The sequence below is a fragment of the Dipodomys merriami genome, unplaced genomic scaffold, assembly GCF_024711535.1.
Source record: "Dipodomys merriami isolate MVZ:Mamm:240054 unplaced genomic scaffold, mDipMer1.0.p SCAF_1901, whole genome shotgun sequence".
Lineage (NCBI taxonomy): Eukaryota > Metazoa > Chordata > Mammalia > Rodentia > Heteromyidae > Dipodomys > Dipodomys merriami.
In genome coordinates this window covers 47,689-64,609 of record NW_027203273.1, presented here as the reverse complement: position 1 = coordinate 64,609, position 16,921 = coordinate 47,689, and the positions used below count along the sequence as shown (strand labels likewise).

The 16,921-nt window shown below is 39.7% G+C and overlaps 2 long non-coding RNA genes across 3 annotated transcripts in view; both read left to right on the top strand.

The window, feature by feature from the left end:
• Window positions 1-1,976: 1,976 nt before the first annotated feature.
• On the top strand, window positions 1,977-7,096 carry LOC138831295 (uncharacterized). Of its 2 annotated transcripts, none has more exons than XR_011373207.1 (3): window positions 1,977-2,501; window positions 6,611-6,911; window positions 7,019-7,096. It is a non-coding gene; the product is annotated as an uncharacterized lncRNA (long non-coding RNA). The 2 variants fall into 2 exon arrangements; XR_011373208.1 differs by lacking the exon at window positions 1,977-2,501 and adding an exon at window positions 3,558-3,591.
• A 138-nt stretch (window positions 7,097-7,234) lies between these two features.
• The window catches only part of LOC138831294 (uncharacterized), a 30,970-nt gene continuing 21,283 nt past the window's right edge, over window positions 7,235-16,921 (top strand). Inside the window, exon 1 of the long non-coding RNA XR_011373206.1 lies at window positions 7,235-7,464. This is a non-coding gene — a long non-coding RNA (uncharacterized lncRNA). The remainder of the gene's footprint in view (window positions 7,465-16,921) is intronic.

Sequence of the window (16,921 nt, the reverse complement as noted above, 5' to 3'; positions counted from 1 at the left end):
TTCGAGGCATGGTTTTTCATGCCTCCCAGGCTATGACTTGTGTAGGCTGAGGTTATGGGCTTGGAGCTGCAGATGCTGATACCCTTCTCAACCAGTGTTTCACCTCTTAACAGGGCAGTCATACCCAAGGGCTCCTTCAACTTCAGCTTCATGATCTCTTCGTGGTCCTGTGGGCCCAGTTGGGGGTGCCATCCTGGATACATGTGATTTGAAGTAAGTTCATCCTACTCATCCTCTATGCCAAAAGAGTCAAGTGTGAGAGGGTTTGCAGACATTTGAAGTAATGTACATACACGGTGCTCCAGTGGCCCCACATACCTACCCAGCATATGCCTGTGTATCCTAGGATTATTGGTCTGGAGCAGGGGATGCTTCCAACATATTCCCTAACTAGTGCTTCACCTGCTAAAGTGAATACATGATTGAGAGCCTCTTGTTTACCTTAAGGAAATCTAAATTCCTGATCTGTGCCAGGCCACAACAGATGCCATCCCACATGCCCCCCATTTCATTTTATGTTAGACCTCTCCTGCCACACTGTGGGAACCAAATCACTGGTGAGCAGTTGTGCATGTATGTACACACATTCACACTAAGGCATGTACATAGTGTCAGATTTGACTGGTTGTGTACTATATATTATAGTACCCAAGTGAAAGAAGACTTGGAGATTCCTTGACTACAAGTTGTCCTGTTTTGCTATTTAGCTGTGTCCTGTATAGCCCAGGGTTGTGGGATTCGAAGTGGGCATGCGTCCACCCTCCACAACCAGTGCTCATCCTCCTACAGGGAGAGCATGCCCAAATCCCTGTTCTTTCCCTCTTGGACTAACATCTTGCAGGTCCTTCTCTGAAGGCCCAGGTGACAGTGCCATTCCAGATGCCCTAGTTTCTATGCAAATAGGACCACTCTCCCTTTGTGGTAACTGAATATTTGTGTGGGGTTGAGTGAGTATATCATTGTGCTTGTGTATACACCAGTTTGTGGAACACAAGGACCTGTGGCAAGATTTTCCCACTTGGGTGCTGATGCCAGCCCAAGGGAAGAAAGGCTTAGAGAGTAGATCTTTCATGTCTCCCTTGCAGAGTATGGCCTGTGCTGCTTGGGATTACAGGGCTGGAGTTTGGCATGGTGCTGCACTTTCTAACCAGGGCTTATCCGGTTACAGGGAAGCCATACAAGGCGGCCAGTTTTTCTTCACTTTGGGACCTCTGGCTTCCTGGTATGAGTCAGCCCAGGTGCAGCTATATGTGCCTATGTCCTTCTCAGTAAGTGGTTCCACTCCCGGTTGGAACTGTGGGAATCCAGTTGTGATATGTGTTGTGCATGTGTGTATACACATTCACAGGAGGGCACAAATGTGGTGCCAGAGTGGCCTTGTTGTGCAATATATTGCATCCAGAAGAAGGGAAGCCATAGCTTGTCCTTTTTCCTTAGCTGGTTAATTTCAGTGTAGCCTTGGGAGGCCTTCAATTCAAAGTGATTCCATTCCCTCCTCTGTCCTGTGAAAATGAAATCATGGGTCAGGGATTTTGTGCATGTGTATACACATTTTCCCATGAAAGCACTTAACCTATTTTTAAATTGGATAGGTCCTAGGTGTTTTTGGACCCAAGAGAAAAAGGCTGGGGTTGGAGACTATAAAACATCCCTTTCACAGGCCTGTGGAGTCGGGCTTATACGCCTGGAACTTGGGGTGCTGCCTACCTTCCTAAATAGTGCTTACTACTGCTAAAGAGAGGTCATGCCTGGTAGCTTGCTCTTCACCATGTGGACAACTGTCTTGCTGGTCCCTTCTGATAGGCCTATGCCCCAGTACACACTTTCATAAGAGGGCACATACATGATGCCAGATAGGCCTGATTGTGGGCATATTGGGCCAGGCCCTGTGTCCATACCCCTGTAATGCCTTTGTAGCCTGGGGTTATTAACTTGGATCTGGGTATGTTGCTACCTCCCTAACTAGTCGTTTACCTTGTACAGTGACTTCATAGTGAGGACCTCTTCTTGATCATGTAAAGGAACTCTTTATTCATGATTTGTCAGCCTCAGAGACAGTGCCATCTGAGATATATCCATTTTCATGTAAAGATTGCTCCCACCCTGCCATTCTATGGGAACCCATTCATGGAATGTGGACACATGATTGTGCCTATGTGGTGCCAGTTGGACTAAGGGTGGGCTCTAGAGGGCAGAAGAGATGGCACATTGGAGCTTGGAGTATGTCCACCACCCTTCCCAACTATAGCCTATATACTGGGATTATGAGTCCTGAGCAGGGGATACTGTTGCTCACCCCATCCAGTGCTTCCCCTTCCACAAAGAGGTCATGGCCATTAGCCTGTTTTTCTTAATCTTGCAAACCTCTAGCTTCATGATTTGTGTTGTCCTAGATGCAGGTACCATTTGCAGATGACCCCAATTCAAAGGAAGCTGTTCCTCTCCTGCCCTTGCCCTGTGGGAACTGAATTGCAAAACAAAAAAGAAAACATTACGAACTAGTAAGTAGTGGGGTACTTGAAGTTATTTCACAAATGAGGGTCCTTATTAAGGCTTCTTACCCCCTTTTTTCTTCCTTGAAAAATTTTCCAGTGTACTAAAAATCATCACAAATACTTATGACAGTGCATATTAAATGTGATGTCCTTCATATTATGTATGAACATTTTCTTCATGAATTTTAGTCAGTAGTGTTTGATAACTTTTACTCCTCTATATGCAGTTTGCATAATGATAAAGTTTGTATCCATATCCACATATATTCTTATATAATCCTTCTCCAATCATTTGGTATTGTCCAGTATATTTTTAACTTTTCCCTAGTCTGACAAGTGTGGTATCTCTTTATTGTTCCTGACAGAATATTTTTCATAAATCTTGCCACATCACATATGCCTTTTCTTGTGAATTGCATGCTCAGATATTTTATTCAATATCATGTATCCTATCTGTCATCTTCTTGATTGAAATGTTCCTTTGTTGAATACATACTATTTAAATGTCTTCAGTCTTAAGAGAGGATGTTTATATTTTTTTTGATGTTACTTACTCAACCAAGGTGTTGCTGTAATGTAAACTTATTGATATTTTCCTACCTTTGTATTCATTTCCTTGGGGAAAATCTCCATTCTTAAAATGCACTCTTATTTCATTCTTAAAGCTTTTAAGTGTTGCTTTCTACCTTTGTTTTTAGGAATTGTTTGCTATGGCTTTAAGTTAAGGTCTATTTTGTATCTTATTCCATATAAATAGCTAGCTATTCCAAATAGCTATTTATTGAATAGTCTAATGTCAAATCTCAGGATTCTACATAGGCTTGTTCTCAGTTCTCTACCCTATGTAATACTTTTTCTTCAGCTGTAATACCAGATTGTCTTGATTACTAGGCTTTAGTATAACAAATCCTCATTTTGAGTTATGGTGTGTCCCCAAAATTGTTCTTTCATATTCTTTGTGTCTTTTGATCTTTAGAAATCCTTCCTCTCCTCTGTTAGTGGGGACCAAACACCGAGTCTCTTGCATTTAAGGCAAGCACTCTACCACTCAGCAACTCAACTCATAACTTTGAGGAACAACAGTCACTGGGTCCAGGTGAGGTTTGGGGAAGTTTCCCTCTATAAGTAGGAACTCTTGACTTAGGGTCCTTGGTCACAGAATAAAAATTTGCAGAGTAGTCACCATGGTAAGAAAACTTGGCAATGTTTTATTGAGTTAGCAAGCAAACAAACAGATAAGCAGATAAACAGAAAGACAGAGGCACACTCAGAGTGTGAGTGCTCTTAACGGTAGACGCAAAGAGCTCTTTGACATCAGGGGCATTTATATAATAAAAGCAAGTCCTGTCATAAAGCCATATATATAGGTGTTTATCTTTGCTCTTAATCACTCTGGGGTTACACCATCTGAGTTCTTGGTTATTTGGTGATTCAGTCTTTAGTGTATTTCTTTTTATCGGGGGGAGGGTCCAGTCATGGGGCCTGAACTCTGGGCCTGGCCGCGGTCCCTCAGATCTTCAGCTCAAGGCTAGTGTTCTACCACTTGAGCCCCAGCGCCACTTCTGGCTTTTTTCTTTTTTCTTATGTGGTGTTGAGTAATCGAACCCATGGCCTCATGCATGCAAGGCAAGCACTCTAACACTGAGCCACCTTCGCAGCCCCTTTAGTGTATTTCTTACAGGAAAGAATGCATATATTTTTGCCATAGAACAGATGCTTATCCTTAAGATGATGAACGCACCCTGAGTTAGAAGCAAAGAAGATAGTGCATGTATGTTTCTAAATGTATTGTTTCTATCAGAGTTCCTAGATGTCATTTTCCAGGTCTCATTTTTCCTAAGCTATCCAGCCTGAAACTATAAAAAGTCCTGATAAGACTTCTCAGAAAATTGCATTCAATTTATAGATTGATTTGATAGAAAACAATACATTCTTTAGATATTGAGTATTCCCATGAATGATTTTTTTTTGGGTCCGGTCATGGGGCCTGAACTCTGGGCCTGGGCACTGTCCCTCAGCTCTTCAGCTCAAGGCTAGTGCTCTGCCACTTGAGCCACAGAGCTACTTCTGGCTTTTTTCTTTTTGTTTATGTGGTGCTGGGCAATCGAACCCAGGGCCTCAAGCATGCAAGACAAGCGCTCTACCACTGAGCCACCTTCTCAGCCCCCCATGCATGATTTTGACATAGCTGTATTTAGCTGTTTTTCAGTTATTTTTAATAATTAATGTTTGTTACATAGTATTATATATCTTTTGTAGGATATGCTTCTTGGTGTGTTTATGTTCGTTTGGTTTGGTTTGAACAACATGGGGAATTGAACTGGTGTATGGGAGGAAAGCATTCTACCACCTAAGCCACAATATAGCCATGTTAGTAACTATTGAAGCTACTTAAAATAATCATCCATCTTATAATTTGTTATTTTTACCTTTTTTTCATCCTGGGGTACTTGGTATAGGAGTCTGGTTTTTTTGTTTTGTGTGTGTGTGTGTGTGTGTGTGTGTGTGTGTGTGTGTGTGTGTGTGTGTGTGTGTGTATGCACATGCATTCATATAAGTGTATATGTGCCAATACTGGGGCTTGAATCCTCTTAACTTTTTCCAGCCAAGGTTAGCATTTACCATTTGAGCATGTATGCACCTTCAGTGTGGCTTTTCTGGTTAAATCCTACTCAGGAGGATACAAATGGCAGTTCAAAGCCAGCCTGGGCAGAAAAGTCCAGTAGTCCTATGAACTACTTTGAAAAACTACTATGAAAAACCTGGAAGTGGTACTATGGCTCAAAAATAGTGCTCAAGCTTTGAATTGAAGCCCTCAATCCTTAGGGCCAGCACATACAAAAATTAATGAACTTTGAATTGTCTAACCATGATGTATTTACACCATGATCTACAGATCTCAGCCTCTCAAGTAGGTAGCATTGTAGGTGTGATCCTGTAGTAATAATAAGTCATTTATTATTGTTACTAATGGATATTTTTTAAAGACATAAGTGTATGCTAGTGGCTCAAGTCTATAATCCTAGCCAGTCAAGAGGCTGAAGTTTAAGAATCTTTGTTCAAAGCTGACCCAAGGGAGAAAAATCTATGTGGCTTATCTCCAATTAACAATCAAAAAGTTGGAAACACAGCTGTAGCTTTAGTGGCATAGTAGTAACCTTAAGCAAAAATGCTTAGGGACAGTGCCCAGACCCCGAGTTCAAGTCCTAGAATCAGCCTCCAAAATTAAAATAAATAGAACACAAAATAACTCCAGGTATGGCTAGTGATAGTATGCCTAGTTTGCATGAAATTCTGAATTTGATTGCCACCAGCAAGAAAAATACACAAACCAAGAAAAAATGTTTCCAAAGTCAGAGGGAATTTTTTACTGATCCTTACTAACAGACAATTTTTTTCTTACACAATTTCATTTAGAACGTTAGCCCAAGGCAGGTGCTAGTGGCTTGGCTCATGCCTGTAATATTAACTACTCAGGAACTTGAGAATTGAGGATAGTGGTTCTTGAGACTCTTCAATAAGCTACTCAAAAATAAGTGGAAGTGACCCTATGGCTCAAGTGATAGAGAGCTAGCCTTGAGCTCAAAGAAGCACAGGTACAGGGGCCAGGCCCAAAGTTCAAGCTTCATGGACAACAAAAATAAAAATAAAAATAAAAAGCCAAACAATAACTCCAGTAGAAGAGAAATGATTATGCAATGACTACTTTAGCAAGAATGCATTTCTCAGTTTAGAATGAGGTTTCACTTTGTATAACCTTATAAATATAAGATAATTAAATTTCAAGTAATTATTTAACTTCACTATCCACTAAGTTGGAGTGTTGAGCTATATGTTAAATAACAGTGAGTTATAGAAACATGAAAGACGAACTTGAGGCAATGATAAGGGGAGTTGAAGAAATCAATGTTGTTTTGAGAGCAACTCAGGTTGAAGCTGACCACCTAGGTAGGTCTTCAGGAGACTAAGGCTGTTTCTCATTTCTAAGATCCCTCTCCTTGGCTGGGCCCCTCCCATTGAGTTTAATCAAAGATTAGGTTAGGTGTGGGGAAAAGCAGCAGCTTGTATTGAAGGTTTTAAAAAAAATAAACCCTCTTTTTTGTGTTTAAATGTAGGAACTAGAGAAGTCGTTGGTTCACAGGACTCTGCATTTGAAAGAACTTCCAACTATGAAGGCCAACCTGAGCCACATATTCCAGAGAAGGACATGATGTTGGCACAGGAACAGATAGAATATTTGCAGAAGAATTTTATGTGGTGCTTAATTTATTAAGCCTTTCTTGTTTATGTTTGATGTAACCTGCTAGTAATAGATGTGAAATGAGTAAAGGATCTGTTGGCCACCTAAATTTGTTACTTCAGCAAAAGTATATCTGATCATGCTAAACCTTAGGTTTCTAAGAGGAAGAAAAAGATGTAAGTCCTTCAAGATGCTAACAAAACTGAATTCACAATCCATTAATTGGAGGGAAGGGCACTTTTTGTTGGCAATTTTAAATATCCAATTGCATTTTTCCATGCAGGTGACTATCAGCAAAGAGGAGATTGAAGGGGGCTCAGAAGGTGGCTCAGTGGTATAGTACTTGCTTCAGATGCATGAGTCCGAGGGTTCAATTCCTCACAGACACATAAACAGAAAAAGCCAAAAACTGGCACTGTGGCTCAAGTGGTAGAGCGCTAGCCTTGAACTGAAGAATTGAAGGACAGTACCCAGGGTCAGAGTTCCAGCCCCACAACCGACAAAAAGAAAACTAAAAGAGGAGATTGAAGACACTCAGTTCATGGATCCTGTTGAATGAAGACTATAAGGAGCTGTGTGGATAGCTGGTACTGATGGAAAACAGTTCTACAGACAGCAGACAGCAGTATCATTGAAGAAAGGGTTGAGAAGTTTCAGAAGGTGAACCAGCAGTATGAAGGCAGGTGTAGTTACGACATCCTTCTCAATGCTGAGAATCTCATGCTATAGGTATGTTTTGTACAAGAGTTGAAGAGACTTTCGAACTACTTTTCATCTTTCTGAGGGAAAAGAGAAGATTGCTGAGAGATGAGAGGGGTGAGCCACTCATGGCTAAGCATATATTGAGAACAGGTGTTTTTCTGGGTTGGCAAGTCTGATAAGAGGAGGGGCTTATGTCTCTTGAAGTATCTTGGTGTCTCAGACCAGTGAAGGAGTCTAGTTATTATTGCCCAAGGGCAGAAGTCATCCCGAGTAAAGTTGGTGATTTCATGTGGTCACTAGGCCTCAGATGTAATGTAGCTTAGTAATATAACAGGAGTGATGTTCTTTGAGTTATTTGAAACTGAGTTATATTCTCTTGGGACTCCCAAGTAAATTACAATAGAAGCTACCCATGAGAGACATGAGAGAGACTGTTGCATTAAAAAGTAAGAACTAGATTTTGAATTTGATTATTGAGCTTTTCTTGACTTTCTAGACTTTCCTTTTGAAATTGCATTAACTCATTTGTACAATGAGAATTTTTCAATTACAAAAATCTTTAAAGAGCACCCTTATGTTTGTGGCTAAGGAAGAAATGGTTCTTTCCATTTTTTTTTTTTTAGTCATGCAACTTGAACTCTGGGCCTGGGCATAGTCGCTGAGCAATTCAGCTCAAGAGTAGAACTGTACCACTTGAGACACAGTGCTACTTCCTGCATTTTCTATTTATGTTGAGAATGGAAGCCAGAGCCTCAAAAATAATTTATCCTGTAATTGTTTCATTTTTGGTTATTATTAATGTTTTTTCATTGTGAAAATTCCATACAGAGGGGTTACAATTACATGAGCAAGGTAATGAATACATTTCTTATCAAGCATTGTTACCTCCTCCTTTGTATCCCCTTACCATCTCTGCCCTCCCATTTCCCTTCCCCCCATCCCAACCCCCCACCAATATTGTAAAGTTCATTTTTCGACATAAGGTCTTGTACATCTCATTGTTGCAATGGGTCCACTTGTATCCCTATTTAAACAATTTCTTTTTTCCCTTCCACACCCCAAATTATAACAACAAAAAATATAGTGAAAAGAGGGGTTATAACGAGAGGGAGGGACATACAAAGCAACAAAGAAATCATCTTATAAATATGTTAGAAACAATCGCAAGAAAGAAAAATTATTTCACTAGTTCTCTAGGTGTTGATTTCGCCTAACATCAACTTTTTTGAACTTTTCCGCTTGACTCATACATATACTAGATATTGCAAATAAGGGAAACCATGGGACCTATGCTTCTTTGGGCCTGGCTTACTTCACTGAATATAATTTTTTCCAAGTTTTTCCATTTCCTAACAAATGGGGCAATGTCATTCTTTCTGATGGAGGCATAGAATTCCATTGTGTACATATACCACATTTTCTTGATCCATTCATCTACTGAGGGGCATCTGGGTTGGTTCCATATCTTAGCTATGGTAAATAATGCTGCAATAAATATTGTTGTGCTGGTAGCTTTAGTGTGGTCTTGTTTGTAAACATTTGGGTAAATGCCCAAAAGTGGGATTGCTGGGTCATAGGGGAGTTCTATGTGAAGTCTTTTGAGGAACCTCCATACTGCTTTCCAAAGTGGTTGAACAAGTTTACATTCCCACCAACAATGAAGTAAGGTTCCTTTCTGTATACATCCCCTACAGCATCTGTTGTTGTTAGAGTTCTTGATTTTTGCCGTTCTAACTGGGGTGAGGTGATATCTGAATGTTGTTTGAATTTGCATTTCTTTTATGGCTAGGGATGTTGAACATTTCTTCATGTGTCTTTTGGCCATCCTTCCTTCTTCTTCAGAGAAGTTTCTCTTTAAGTCTTTCTCCCACTTATTTATTGAGCAGTTGTTTCTTTGAGGATTTGTTGTTGGGGGATTTAATTTTTTGAGTTCCAAGTATATTTTAGATATGAGACCCTTGTCCGTTGTATAGCTAGTAAAGATCTTCTCCCAATCTGTGGGCTTTCTATTGATCTTGCTAGCTATGTCATTTGCCCTGCAGAAGCTCTGCAACTTTATGCAATACCATTTGTCCAACCTTTCTTTGATTTGTTGTGTTTCCGGGTCTCTATTCAAAAAATTTCGGCCTTCTGTGGGGTCAGAAAATACATACAAAAAATATTCTCAAACCACAATGAGAGCTTTGTTTGTAAAATGGGAAATCCATCCATAATAAATGAGCAATATGTACTGCCATCCAGGCCTGTTCATGAATTTGGGTGTACAAAGAGGATCTTCGTTTAACAGTATCTGTGTGATGATGTATTTGTTCTTGCTAGAATGCTGTTTAACTGGTAGAAGTCCTATGTTTTCACTAGGGATATTAATAATCATTAAATAAGGCTATGTAAATAATTATTGTTTTTATCTGTTTATCTCTACTGTCTTTCCCATCAAATACCGTAATAAGGGGATTATTTATATAGTGCTAACAAATCAGAGTCTGAAGATAGGCACATCTCTTACATATATTTGCCAAAGAGAGCAAAAAGAATTTGCAGAATTAGAGAGCCTTCTGTACCTACATCATTTTCCATATACCTCATTGTATATATTGAGCAATTTAAAAGCTGCCTTTAGTAGTACTGTGAATACTCAATTTTAATAAACATTAAGTTGTCTTCTTAAAAAAAAAAAAATTTCGACCTGAGCCAAGGAGACCTAGGGTTTCTCCTATTCCATCCTGTAATGTTTTCAGAGTATCTGCTTTGACTTCAAGGTCTTTGATCCATTTGGAGTTGATTCTGGTGCAGGGTGATATATAAGGATCTAGCTTTAGTTTTCTACATGTAGTTAACCAATTTTGCCAGCACCATTTACTGAAGAGGCTGTCTTTCTTCCCTTCTATTGTTTTAGCTCCCTTATCGAAGATCAGATGGCTATAGGTCTGTAGGTTCATTTCTGGGTTTTCAATTCTATTCCATTGGTCCTGAGGTCTGTTCTTATGCCAATACCAAGCTGTTTTGATTACTATGGCTTTATAGTAGAGTTTGAAATTTGGTATTGATATTCCTCCAGCAGTGTTCTTTCCGTTGAGGAGCGTTTCTGCTATTCAGGGTCTTTTATTGTTCTATATGAATTTTTGGATTGCCTCTGCTATTTCCTTGAAGAATGAGGTTGGAATTTTGATAGGTATTGCGTTGAATTTGTAGATAGCCTTGGGAAGTATTGCCATTTTCACGATGTTAATCTTGCCAATCCAGGAGCATGGGAGGTTTTGCCATTTTTTAAGTTCTGTGTTGATTTCCTTTTTTAAGATTTTAAAGTTTTCATCATAGAGGTCTCTCACTTCTTTAGTTAAGTTAATTCCTAGGTATTTTATTTTTTGTGGGGCTATTACAAATGGAGTTGCTTTCCTAATTTCAGCCACACGTTTCTCCTTGTTGACATACAGAAAAGCCATTGATTTTGGGGGGTTAATTTTATAACCTGCTACATTGCCAAAGTTTTGAATCAGCTTGAGTAATTTGGGAGTGGAGTCTATGGGATTCTTTAAATACAAGATCATGTCATCTGCAAAGAGGGAGAGTTTTATTTCTTCTTTCCCTATTTGGATCCCCTTTATGTCTGCATCTTGTCTTATTGCTGTAGCTAGGCATTCTATTACTAGATTGAAGAGAAGTGGAGAGAGTGGGCATCCTTGTCTTGTTCCTGAGTTAAGACAAAATGGCTTTAGTTTTCACCATTGAGTATAATGCTGGCTGTAGGTTTGTCATATATAGCCTTTATTGTATTGAGGAATGTTCCATGGATTCCTAATTTTTCCAAAACCTTCATCATAAAGGGGTGTTGGATCTTGTCGAATGCTTTTTCTGCATCTATTGAGATAACCATGTGGTTCTTATGCTTGCTCCTGTTGATGTGATGAATAATATTAATTGATTTGCGTATATTGAACTAGCTTTGCATCGCTGAAATGATTCCTGTTTGATCGTGGTGTATGATTTTTTGGATGAGTTGTTGAAGTCAATTGGCCAAAATTTTGTTGAGAAGTTTTGCATCAATGTTCATCAAAGAAATGGGTCTATAGTTCTCTTTCTTTGATGAGTCCCTGCCTGGTTTTGGGATGAGGGTTATGATGGCTTCATAGAATGTGTTGGGTAGTGAGCTTTCTCTTTCAATTTCATTGAAGAGTTGGAGGAGTATTGGTGTGAGCTCTGCTTTGAAGGCCTTGTAAAATTCCGCTGTAAAACCATCTGGTCCTGGACTTTTCTTAACTGGGAGATCTCTTATTGCTGTTTCTATTTCAATGCTTGATATGGGCCTGTTAAGATAGTTTAACTCATCTTGGTTTAGTTTTAGCATGTCAATATTTGCTAGGAAAAGGTCCATTTCTGTCAAGTTCTCAAACTTATTAGCATAAAGTTTTGAGAAGTATTCCCTTATAATGTTCTTAATCTTGGTTGTTTCCGTGGTGATGTTTCCATTCTCATCTCTGAGTTTATTAATTTGGGTGTGTTCTCTTCTTTTTCTGATAAGATTTGCTAAGGGTCTGTCAATTTTGTTAAGTTTTTCGAAGAACCAACTCTTTGTTTTGTTGATTCTTTCTACAGTTTTTTTGGATTCTAATTCATTTAATTCTGATTTAATTTTGATTATTTCTTTCCATCTACTGGATTGGGGTTTATCTTGCTGTTCTTTTTCAAGGAGGTTTAGATGTGTCATTAAATTGTTAGTTTCAGATCTCTCCAATTTGTTGATGTAGGAGCTCAGAGCTATAAACTTGCCTCTGAGTACTGCCTTTGCTGTGTCCCAGAGGAGCTGGTAATTTGTGTGTTCATTTTTGTTGAATAGCATGAACATTTGAATTTCCTTTCTAATCTCTTCCATGACCCACTCATGATTCAGCAGTTTGTTGTTCAGCCTCCGTGTGATGCTGGACTTTCTTTGGTGGATTTTGGTGTAGAGTTCTAATTTTATTCCATTGTGGTCAGAGAGGATGCAAGGTATAACTTCAATGTTTCTGAATTTAGACAAGTTTGCTTTGTGGCGTAAAATATGGTCTATTTTAGAAAACGTTCCATGTGCTGCTGAGAAAAACGTGTATTCTGATGCTGCTGGGGGAAATGTTTGGTAGATTTCTGTTAAGTCTTGTTGATCTATGCAGCTGTTTAGATCTGCGGTTTCTCTGTTGAGTTTTTGCCAAGTTGATCTACCTAGTAGGGAGAGTGGTGTGTTAAAATCCCCAACAATTAATGTCTTTGGATCTATATGGGATTTGAGGGAAAGTAGTGTTTCTTTGATAAATTTGGGTGCTCCATTGTTTGGCGAATAGATATTTTGAATTGTAATATCCTCCTGAAGGAGAGATCCTTTAATTAGTATGTAGCGACCTTCTTTATCTCTTCTCATGAAATTTAATTTGAAGTCTATTTTATCTGATATTAGGATTGCAACTCCCGCCTGTTTATGGGGGCATTTTGCTTGGTAGATTTTGTTCCAGCCTTTAACATTGAAAATGTGTTCTTTTTTACGGGCAAGATGTGACTCCTGCAGGCAGCAGAAAGAAGGGTCTTGTTTTTTAATCCAACTAGACAGTCTATGTCGCTTAATTGGAGAGTTCAGTCCGTTAACATTAAGAGATAAGACTGAGAGGTATTTGGGAGTTCCTGCCATGTTATCCACCTTCATGGGGGCTGTGAAAACTGGGTTCTTCCTATGGTTCTCGGATTCTCAGTTAGGGTGCAGTTTCTTGGCCTTTATTGAGGTCTTGTTGGTTTTCTATGTGTAGGACATCTTTAAGAATCTTTTGTAGGGCTGGTTTGGTGGAGATGTATTGTTTCAATTTTTCTTTGCCATGGAAGGTTTTTATTTGGCCTTCAGTTATGATGGAGAGTTTAGCTGGGTACAGTATTCTTGGTTAATAGTTGTTTGTTTTTAGGGCATGGCATACATCATTCCAGGCTCTTCTTGCTTTGATTGTCTCTGCTGAGAAATCTGAGGTGATTCTAATTGCTTTCCCTTTATAGGTGATTACCCTTTTCTCCCTGACAGCTTTAAGGATCTTTTCCTTGTTCTGAGTTGATCCTGTGTGGATTATAGTGTGACGGTATGATGTCCTATTCTGGTCTGGTCTATTTGGGGTTCTAAAAGCTTCTTGTATCTGAATAGGCCTATCTTTTTGTATGTTTGGGAAGTTCTCTGCTGGGATCCTGTTAAACAAATTTCCTAGACCATTAACTTCTGTTTCTAGATGCTCCTCTACACCCATTATTTAGATTAGGCCTTCTGATGGTGTCTTCCAGGTGTTGAATAGATCTATCATATTTCTTTGACTTGTCTTGGATGGTTGTATGTTCTTTCTCTATAATATCTAGGCTGTCTTCAATCCCTGAGATTCGATCTTCTGCATGGTCTAACCTGCTGTCAAGACTCTCTACTTTGTTTTTAATCTCTTTTCCTTCTAATTGGTCAGCTTTGATGGCTTCAGGTTCTTTGTCGAAGCTTTGTTTTAGGTCTTGTATGAATTTCTTTACTTCCTTAATTTGGTGTTCAGTGTTTGTTCTCAAATCACTTAGTTGATTGGTTATGGTTTCTTTGGACACCCATTCCTTCTGTTGGATTCCATTCAGCATTCCCTTTGTGATCTTCCTGACTTCCTTCAGCTCTTTGTTAATGGATTCCATGAATGCCTTTAGTGATCTTTGTGTATTCTCTACCTGGTCTCTCAATTCCTGTATTACTCTTTGATTAGCTTCTTCCCGTTCGTGGAATTCCTTCAGTTCTCTTTCCTCCCATTCATGGGATTCCTGCAGTTCTCTTTGAGTGTTCTCAGCCTGCTCATGCCATTCCTCCATTTCTCTTTGAGTATTCTCAATTTGTTCACACAAATCCTGTATCATTTTTTGAGTAGCTTCCTCACGCTTATGATATTCCTGTATAAATTTTTGGGATGCCTCCTCTCTCTCCCTATCACGCTCATACAGAGTCGTTTGTAAGTTGTCAAACTTCTCATTTATCATGTTTGCCAGCAGTGTTTGTAGAGCTATTTGGGAACTCTCCTCTGGATTATTCATTATCTGTTCTGAGCCCTCATTATCAAGATTGGGAATTGAGTTACCCAGATTTGCCATTTTTCTTGTGTTTTTCCGGCTTACTCTGCCCATTTGAGATGAAAATAGCACCAGTTTTGTACTAGAACACTATCTTAAGGCAACCATCAACCAACGTTTGCATTTTTACAGTCAATAGTCTACAGATACAATCTAGTTCAACAGATACATCTATTCAACATATGTTAATGGGCTTCAAACCGCAGAGAAGAATTTGGAAAACCAGAAATTATTAGGGTTAGGGAGAGATGTGGGTAAAAAATTGGAATAGATTGGTGTGGGGAGGCACAGGGAGAGTTAACTATGTCCTAATCCCAATGCAGGATATAGGTTGGGTAGGATGCAAGTAGAGAGAGAGAGAAAAAGAAGAAAGGGAAAGGGAAATGAAAAGAGACCAGAAAAAAAAAAGAAACGTAAAAATTAATATTATTATGGAGATCAAAAAACCATCTATTTAGAGAGGAATGTGAGTATATTAACAGAAGGGAAGGGACATAGAGGAGAAGTGAAAAACTCAAAAAAATGCTTAAAATATTATATCGGTATAAAGAGGTAGTACTGCTATTAAGGAACTTAAGTCTCAGAGGTTTTGAATTGAGTAATAAATTTGTGGATTAAGTGTGTACACAATGGGGGATAGGGTCTACTAGTTAAGTACGGGTTTATCTGAGGATGTGCAGGACAAGAGTTAAGTCACATAAAGAAGATCAAAAGAGAGGAAAAGGTGAGAGGGATAAGAAAGGGAGAAAAAAAGATCAGAAGTTCAGTAGAGCTAGACAAAAAACAAAAAGATAGTTAAGAAAGAAAAAAAAGAGAAAGAAGACAAGAAAAGAAAGGAAAATGCACATTCACGTATTCCTAAAATAAAAATTATAAGAGGAAAAAAAAGTTACTGGAAAACAATTATTTTTTCAAAAAAGGCAAAAATTAAAGATTAATAAAATTTTAAAAAAGGAAAAAAATTTATATATATATATATATATATATATATATATATATATATATATATAAGGTACCAAAAAAAAAAAAAAAAGAAAAGAAGAAGAAGAAGAAAAAAAAAAAGTTCTTTGATTTTTTTGGAGGGGGCAGGGTTGGGAAGAATCCTGTATCTCCCTTTTGTCTGTAACCAGCCTCTTGTTGGAGTCTCTGGTCAGCTTGAGGTCCTGTGGCTTGATTGGTTTCTTAAGTCAGTTTGTTCCAACAGGCAGAAAAATGCTCTGCTTTACCCAAGATTTTGAGATCCCCCTCCCAGGTTAGTTTAATGGGAGGGTGATCTGCTTTGAGAATCACAAAAGAGGGGGATGCAGTGGTGAGGCTAGTTTCTGGGTAGAGTTTAGGCCTTTCAACAATCAGTAGCTTTTCCCTGGGGCTAGTTTGTGAAAAAACTCACAGAGCCCAGCCTGGAGCCATTCTTAGGGTTTCTGTTTTTCAATTGATTGTGGAGGCTGCTAGAGGGAGGGGCAGCCTCTGGCTCTGGTTACCCAGTGAGGCAAGGCACTCCAATGGCTGGCGCCTGAGCTGGTTGACTTTTCCCTGGATGGAGCTGAGTCTGGCAGGTTACTTCACCATTAAGTTCTTGTGACCTGCTAAATGACTCGTTTTATTCCATGGCCTGAGTTGGAGCTGGCAGATCCTCCGAACTTTGTCGGTATCCAAGATGGAGATCACTGGTGCTAAGGGGGGAGGGGTGGCCTTCCCTCCTCTGCTCCCTGAGAAAGAGTGAGGACGTCGAGCTTCTACTCACGCCAAGTCTTGGATCCTGGGTCGTCTCTGGTCTGCAAACTGCAGGATGAAGATGTCCGCTCCTTGTCGGTTCTTGCTGGTGTTTAGTAGAATCCACTCGCCCGCTGCGTCTGGCTCCTTCGTCCCGGACTCTCTGTGTGAGCGCTCAGGTATGGTCCCGGCTGTGGTCTCCGCCGCAACCCTGCCGCTGCCGCTGAGGCAGCAGCTGGCAAGCGCTCAGATGTGTCTTCTTTCCTTGGCTTCCCCTCTCTTGTCTAACTCTCTGTCCTGTGATGGCACACTTGGTGTGATTCTCTGGCTTAGGACTGTTCACTGGAACTCTAAAACTGCTTTCTATGTGAGAGCTTGTTCAGATTCCAGCTTCTCCTCCGCCATCTTCCCGGAACCCCCCTCTGCCTTGATGTTTTTTGTTTTCATTTCCTTTTGTGTTGTACCTGAGGCTTGATCTAAGGAACTGAGCACTTACCTTGAGCTTTTTGCTCAAGGCTCGTGCTCTACTACTTGAGACACAGCTCCATGTCTACATTTTTGTGGTTAATTGGGGATCAGAATCTCAGAGACTTTTCTACCTACACTGGCTCTGAACTGTAGACTTCCTTATATCTCAGCTATCATTACAGGCATGAGCCCGTAGCAGTGTGCTCCTGTT